This window comes from Mugil cephalus, chromosome 9, assembly GCF_022458985.1.
Source record: "Mugil cephalus isolate CIBA_MC_2020 chromosome 9, CIBA_Mcephalus_1.1, whole genome shotgun sequence".
In the NCBI taxonomy this organism is placed as follows: Eukaryota; Metazoa; Chordata; class Actinopteri; order Mugiliformes; family Mugilidae; genus Mugil; species Mugil cephalus.
This window is the reverse complement of record NC_061778.1, coordinates 5,439,611-5,448,425: the sequence shown is the minus strand read 5'-3', so window position 1 is coordinate 5,448,425 and position 8,815 is coordinate 5,439,611.

The following is an 8,815-nucleotide window of genomic DNA, read 5'->3' as shown; positions in this document are numbered from 1 at the left end:
TTCAAGGGATAAAAGAAGCTTTAAATGAAAGATAAATTAATTCAAACAGTAGGATTTTCCTGTTTCGATGCCGTGCAAGATAAAGAATGTGAGAAGGGAGATGTAAATTAAAGAAATTAAACCCCACGGATTTGTGAGGAGCTAGCTCTTCCAACCAGATGATTGCCTACATGCGTTCAGTTTCAGCTGTCAGACTCCAGTCCAACATTAATGACAATCCAAATTAATAAAAAATCCAGAGAAATAAATCTGAAAGCCGAAATACACTTCTTTTTATTTGGACGTTCTGATGCTGGTTGGCAAAAGTGGGTGCAGGCTGATGTTTTTTCTCTCTTCAATCTTTGACATTTTTACGAGGTTTTGGAGGTAAGACAGGAGTAGTAGAGTACATTGCAGTGGATGGGCTGAGCCTTTTAAATCGTCTGCTGTTAAATTATGGATGAGTGTCTCCTACATACAATCCCATGTTCCTGTAAACCCTTTTATTACCATTTGTGTCACAGTAACTGCTGATGCCTGAAGCATCCTACACCTTTTAACAAATCTCTTTGACTATGCAGCGTGGCCCCTGTCATTCAACCAGACCTTTCCAGCAGCCTTTTTTAAATACAGGCAGCCTCCTCTCGACTCCGAAGATCAATTTATATGCGTGACATTATCTAAGAAATCCAACGCTGCAGAAGCCAATAATGGAAATATTGCAATTTATCTTACACTAAAATCCAGCATTTAGTTCCTGTATGACCATAATTACAAGCAACTTGTCATAATGAGTGCAGAGATCAAACACATTTAATAGTTTTTATTATAGCAGGAACTGACGGGGATATTGGAGGGGTGGAGGGGAGGATGTAATTTCAGTGGAGTTCAGAGAGCAACCTAACCTATGATCCAGTGCTCAGGTTTATTATTATGGCGGTCACAGGACCTTACACTAAGAGATTACTACCTTGTGTTATTCTGGTAGCACTGAAAATGATTTTTGTTTCATTACAGGAGCCTGGTTCGCTAAAGATAGTGGACAGGGAGATACTTAATTGTGAATTTGTATTTCCAAAGTCCAGACTGCAAATATGAAACATGTGGGCTTTAGAGCAGTCAATTGGAGGAGCGCTCAGAGGAAAAATGAATCTGTCTTATTATCCTTCATAATTGTAAGGTGAATATGCTTTGACCTGATTTATTTATTTTACTTTTTATTGCAGTCTTTTACTTTACTATTTGAAATGATGTTTTGTTCCACTCTTTTGTGCTTACAGGTATCTGTTTCAAATGGTTCCACTTATCTATTCTAAACTTTCGACTCATCATAGTAACCATATTTGGCTGATTTAACATGTGACATTCTTTCTTCCTAAAATGGAAATCAATTATTTTTCAGAGAGATCTTCCCAATTGTGTTGCAGAAGTTCCCAGAAATGTGTGGCGCTTGTAGGGTGATTTGCTTTCATTCTTCTGTCCAATTCATCACAAACCAGCTCTGTGTGGTCAAAGTCTCGAGACTCAGCCATGGTCCACTCCATATTTTTAAGCTTTCCATATTGTTTTTGTCCTGAAGTAGTTCTGGTAGAGCTTGGACTAAAGTTTTGGGACATTATCTTGCTGTATGAGGATGAAGCCCTGACCAACTATACCAGAGGATCCTGTGTGCTTTTCTAAAGCTTTAGTGTAGTTTAAGGAGTCTACCTCTTAAGAATCACTAGAAGGGGTAGTTATAGTCTGGCACCATGGATGTAGCATCTGTAATCACAACAGTAGTATTACTCTCTGCACTCGCAATACATCAGTATTGTTAACAGCAGCAGCAGTTGCTGTAGAAGGTGTGCAGCCTTCAGATGCTTACATGATGGGTCCTTGCTGCAACCCAGCTGAAGGACCAATAATGTATAGCACAGTATTGGAGACAAACATCAGAGTTACAGTAATAAATCCTGTATAAGTGTGCTGCTAGGCAACTGGAAGCCTCAGAGGCTAAAATGGTCATACAAAGACAAAGCGACTAGCAGCGAGTTGGAGACAAGTGACGATGGGCGAATGTAATGTAATGAAATTCAGCCAGTTGTAGCGATGATAAGCGACGTGAAGTTCGCTGCTAACAAGCCGAGCTTGTCTCCACCTTGAGGCAATGTGAGGCCATTTAGTGGCTCTGCAAGATTTGATTGACAAACATAAAGTTCCTCAAAGATTTACCGTCCGGGACTGTCCTACCACTAAATAGCAAGAGCACTGGGTGAAGCCTGCAATTTTAAAGGTGCTTTTCTTTTGAGACAGAGAACAGTGACGACAAGAAGCTCTAGCTCTGCCTATACTATGCCGTTTGGTCAACAACTTGTGAACTCGCATCGAGAATTTCCACTTACCAGGTTGTCAATACCCACAAGACGGGGGAGTTTATTTCATTAGTAGTATAACTGAGTGACAGTCATGGCATTGCATGGTCGTTATATTTTAAAACCAAATGTTAAAGCTTGTGGTTTTTGAATTACCGTAACGCAAAGTAGTTTGCGCCATTGACAAAATTTAAAGTGTCGTTGAACACTGGGAGGTTGTGCTTTGGTCTGGATGGGGTAACTAACTTGGTTTTTACCAACAAATTCCTCCAAACAACTCTCTCTCCATGGGGCTCCCCAGTCTTCCGTCGCATTTATTTATTTATTTTTCAGAAAACGCAAATTCCCAAACACTTTGAATTTTGTCCATCAGTGAGTTAATTCAACTACCAAAAGCCTTTTTTTTTTATCCTCATCCTCTTAAAGGGTTAAATGTGCTTGATGGTGACCATTTTCAGTATCACTTAGCATTCATTCGTGCTATTCCTACAGTCCCTGGAAGACTCCACGGTTAGTGAACAACACATTCCTTACGTGCCATCGTCCGCAAGGTTCTTGTCAGCAGCATTAATCTACTAGCCTCCCTTACAGGTGGACGCTTTTCCAGGAGTGCACCGCCACACAGTCCACATACAATAGCCACGCTGTATTAGCGGCGGCGACGACTCCCGGTGTGATTGATCGGACGTGAGGTTCCATTGCCGGGACAGCCTCTGTAACAAGGTTGTGTGCATGGTGTGTCATGTAAGCTCCCAGTCATTATCTCCCAGCCGGTTCAGAGCACCTCGCTGTAACCCAAGCGGCTCTTTTGACCCGAGGCACTCAGCTTGCCAGGGCCGGGCTCCCACTTTGAAATTAGTCACTCTCTGACAGGTGGCGATGGATGCTTGTGATTCTGGCCAGATTCATACGCTTTTTTTCACCCCCCATCTATCATCACCCACGGCTTCTTTTTGTCTCAAACTCCCTCCCGCATCATTTTATTTCTGTTTTCTCTCGGGACTCGTAGCGGCCGCTGCTGATTGGGGAGCGCGAGGTAATGAAGATATGAATGTTCATTGACATTGTCCGTCCTCATTATGTGCCGCGCATCCGTTCTGTTTGCTTAATTACACGTGTCCAGCCCCGATCACATGTAGCTGAGAGATTAAAGTATCTTACTCTGCAGCTCCTCTATAGCCGCATTTCATCCAGAGCCTTCATGCTGTGTGGGAGACAGATTGTCAGAATCTGAGAGTACTGCCATAGTAGAAGCCAAGTATGTTCTGAACTCCCCAGTATGATGCAGACGGTCTGTTGTGCTTTGTAGTCATCACTGTAAGCACAGTCGTAGTGTGTTTGTGTGTGTGTGTGTGTGTGGGTGCACGCAGCCATGAACGCACGTGGGTGTGAAACAAATTAAAAGTAATCCGAATCATCAGTCACCTTTGCTTTTATTAATGAGATGTGTTTTTAAGTAGCCGAGATGAATCTGTCATTTTTTTGGCTCGGCAAACCGGCGCGTTGTGCACGGTGCATTTTCTCTCCCACCTATGGCAATATTGCTCTTTTGAGAATCACACTGTGTGGGCTGATTGTAAAGAATTCAATGTTTCACACCTCCCCAAACTAGTTGTTCCTCACAACACATTTGTCATCAATCCATGCTGAGTAATAATAGCAGGGATAGCTTAGCCACACAAATAACATTTTTGTAGTTTTTGGAATGTCAACAGTCTGCTCTCTATTTGCAAGTGTATTTAACGTATTTACTGAATGAAATCCAACAATTTTTTTCATGCAATTCATTTAGATTCGTCCTTGTGCTTGCCATACTGAAAGAAGCAAGATATGAATATGATTCCACTGAGCATTTATCCAACATTCACCCCTTGTAAATTTAAAAACTTTGTAATTTGCAGCCATACTTCTCAAGTAATGGAGGCTGCGGTCAGCATGATTTGACAGCTGTTAGAATAGATTTCGCCTCACCCTCAGCATAATAGACTTCTCCGCCATTCATCCACATGATCAGTATGTTCCAAGCGGTCATATTTTTTGCCGAATGTGTCTAAACACCGTCTCTCAATCCTCCGATGCAACCCCCCGTTGAGCTTGGGAGAAGATGCATGCGTTGGCTGGTGAGTGCTTCATTCTCGACTGGCTCCTTCTGGGTATCCCTTTAAGGCACGGATATAACACCGCCGAGGCAGCGAACTCCTGCATTAGGATATTGCTGCAAAAACTCAAGCTCAAAATCACATGCTAATGAACTGTGGCACCATTAAACAGAACAGATTGCTTTCTTCTTTGACCAAAGGGCCTGTAGAAAAAGAGCAGGTTTTGTTTGATTCACTTGCAGGAGTAATTACTCAAAATGTTGCTTTCGAGCGCGAGGAAAAAAAAACCTCCAGTGCTGCCTGGTTTTTAATCACCGGCTCTATTTGGCAGATGTGGTCGAAAAAGAGAGTGGAGGAACCCAACGCTGCGAGTTAAAGAACCAGAGATTCAAGATCTTCCTCTCTCATCTGTCCTTTTGGTGCGAGGTTCCCCTGTATCTTCGACCAGTATTAACTTGATCAAAAGACAGGGGCTGGTCTCGGAGCAAACTAATATGCTCATTAGCATTGACAAGGGTGCCCGGGAGCAGTTCATGTGCATTAATGAAGTAAAGAACCGAGCCAAACAATCGTACCCAGCTAGCTTAGGAATGCGCAGCCAGCCACACGCAGAGCTCCCTAATGACCTGAGGATCTGAACTTGGGCGGAATTCAATAGGCCGTTGTAAAATGGCTTTGTTCAACAGCTCTGTACTGTTATCATGTGTAGCTTATGGTGCTCTTGTAAATCCTGTGAATAATGTTCAACTGCCCCGAGTCGGATTTTATTTTTAAATTCAAGCAAATGAAAATAGAGCAGCCTCCCCTAACTGCATGTTGTTCCACTTGCCACGCCAGAAAACACTGAAAGCAAAAGAAGAAGGAAAAAAAAAAACAAAAAACAATTTTCGTTACATATTTAGATATGTTTCCCCAGGGATATGTTTAATTTCCATGGGTGAATTGCCCTTCACATTTTCACTTCCTAAAACTGACTCACTGAAGCAAATGAGTTTTTCACTCTTTTTCTTGGGGACAAGAGGTCATTTCATTACATTTTCTATCAACACCAGGGGTACGCCGCGCTTTATATTCTACAGCCAAGATTATTTGAATTTTGACCACTGACATTTCGCAGTTGTTCTCTGTGATGCAAATTTTAACTGCAGGAGTCGGCAAAGGGCATTATTTTCAAAGTATTCACACCTGCCTCCTCCAATCAGGGGCGCAGACTGGCTGCAGGGCCACATGGCCATTTCAAAGATGACATTTTATCAAGACCATCTTCAGTTGTAAGTATGGGTGAGTGCCGATAGCATTCAGGTCAATTGTCCCCTGTGTCCATATGTGCTGCGAGGTGTCTGCTCTGCCATACAAATTGCACTCCTCTTCCCCTTTTCACTCCATCACGTCCTCCACCTTCCCGTCCCTCCATCTCACTCGACGACGACGACGACTCCCTCGTGCGTGCGCGCGCTCGCAAACGCGTACAAATGAACGCCGTGAAAACAATACGCGCCGTTAGCAGGGAGGATGCGTGCGAGCGAGGATGCGGATATCGCCACAGCAAAGGTGTGAAGCTGACAAAACATCTAATTGGGTAAAAAAAAAAAAAGAAGAAAGAAACAAAAATCCTGTTCTGTGCTCTTGAAAATCCCTCCGTCTGTTTTCAAGAGCGTCTCCTCTGAAATTAGAGGCTTTATTATACTGAAAGCAATCCCAATAAATGCGTGCGTGCGAAGCGGTGATAAAACACAATGGGCGCGTGGATATGAAGAAGTAATATACGTCAAGTAACACAAATACACATATGCACAAACGCTCTGCATGCTTCCAGCGTCTATCTCTGCTAACCACACTGTGGGGCCTTGTTAGTTAGTAGCTACCCCTAAGTGCAAGCAGCATGCAGCCTAATTTGGCAGAGCCGCAGTGCACTAAATTAGATGCCTTCCTTCTTGTAACCAGCGATGCTTCAACCAACAAGTTGCATTTGAACTGGCTAATAGAAAAGGGAAGAACCTGAACCAAATGATGAATTTTTGGTTCCTCCAGACTGACCTTTGGCTGAGGTTATCAGGCATTTGCAAAAGATGGTGTTGGTCCAAATTGAAATGAGAGAGCAGAATGGAGCTTCCCCAAGCATCGTGACCTTTGCTAGCCACTCCATCAGCTGCCCGTCACCTCGGACTCATTTATCAGCCGCGACGCTCTCTGAGGAAGCTCACAGGTGCTGCCCTCGACGGGGTCACATGACATGTCGGGTCATCTCACACAATCTTGACTGGAGGCAATAAGCATGTGGGCGGAAACGCAGTCCCCGCTGGTCAATATTGAACAGAATTGAGTTCCAGCAGCAGTGCTAATTTGGCACAAAAGTAATCCTGTGACGGATGCTGTTCCGTGATGGAAACGCAGCGGCTCTGACTGGTTGTCACGCAGAGATTCCTCAAGAATTTGAACTTGTAAAGTCATATTTATTTCTGAAAGTCTTATCATCTCTTGGAAATGTGTATTGGAGCATAGTTTTTTGCAGCACAGCTTGCTTTGGGTCTAAAACAGGCTTCAGTGTTTTTCTGACCAAGGACTCCCTAAAGTAGGGACCCCCTACCTATTATATTAAACTCAGCCTGGTACTATTTATAAATATACAGTTTTATTATCATTTTGCATTTAATATTAAGATGTCCCTTATAACTTTACCATAATATGTTGGATTTATGTTAATGTCTATTAAAAGAAATTTAAATTTGTGGGGGAAAATTTAAAAAAATATATAAAAAATGCCTAATCAACCAAAGATTTTGCGACCCCCTGCCCCCGTAGTACCTCTGCAGACCCCATGGGGTCACCGACACATACTGTATATTGTCACTATTAATTTAATTGTGAAAAAGTGCTGAGAATTAAGGACCAGAGTGTCACAGAAGATATATTGCATAGAATCCCATATTATATCACAGCCCCATAAAAGAAATGTTCAAAATAACTATATTCAAGACTCGATGAAAGAACACTTTACTTAACTCCGCCACTTTCAGCTCTGAATTGTTTTACAAGGCGCAGCTGTGCAGTGGCAATAGCTGAGCATTCGATTTACATATGCTGGAATACTCTTCCACAAAGAACTATAACCTTCGCTGGATAATTAAAGATTAAACCAGCATTTATGAGAATTGTCAAAGACACTCTGAGCATTTTTCTTAAACTACAAATGTAATATTTGCTTTTTCATGGAAGGAAAATGTTTTCTTCTGAGCTATTCATAGCAATATCACAATGTATAGAAATGTGATCGTGCACTACAAAGGAATATAATGCAAACCCTTTGAATGGTTCAGTCAAATCAGCCATTCAGCTCTAGATATGTTGATAAGTCACCATTTTCTATGTTTTTGTTGTATACAGTTGCACATCCAATGCTACTGCATACTTCTAAATGATAATCTGTCCCCCAAAGCGTTTGAACCTCTGATAAATGTTCATTGTATCGCCTTGTGCTAAGCCATCTGTTGAATTCTTAGAACACTTACATCATCCCCCTAGCGTCATATTCTTTATTAAAGTCAGACAATTGCGCGCCTCTCAGAGATCGACAAAGACGACTGTTCTCTTTAATGGGTATTTTTGGATGTAATTTAATACGAAATTTAATACATTTCTGACAGGAATGACAATTATTGGCGACCACTCACGTTATCAAAGTAGCAGGATGTGGAAGAGAAAAGGGGCTGTTCTGAAAGAATGACTTTCAAAGGCGTTTATATCTGCTGGTAGATGGTGCCCTAATTTTTAGATCCACACATGCAGACGTGGACGCAGCTGAGGTTTGTATTGGTGAATATTAATGGCTTCGCACTCACAGAAAACCACTTTGAAACACTTTGTATTTAGTGTGGCGAGTCTCTTATATAAAGCCTTTGTAAAGTGGCCTAATTACTCAAATGCTAACAGTGAGCATAATAAGGAAAACTCACTCAAACCTCTTCCTCATAAAGAATCATTCTCAAACTGTGACTACTATGGATATTAAAACCAGCACTAGCTCTAATTTAACTTCAGTATGGAACAAAACATTAAAGAACGGCATGGGCAAAGGCATCTTTAGACAAACAGTATAAGAGTATTGTATAATGTTTCTGCTCATGACAAGAACTAGTTGACGAAGCATGTTCAAGCTGTTTTTGTTAAAAATTAAATTATCCTCCCCTAAATTATCCTTTGTAGGAGTTTTAAACATGTTTCACAGTTTTAAACTGGGGTCCCCGGACACCTGGGGGTACCCCGAGCCATAGCTTGTGGGTCTGCAAAATAATTTGTAATAAATATATCATTTAAAAGGTGCATAATTACATGTGGAGACCGCTCCTTCAATAAAACCAACGTATTAAACCAACTATTCCCTCCTAC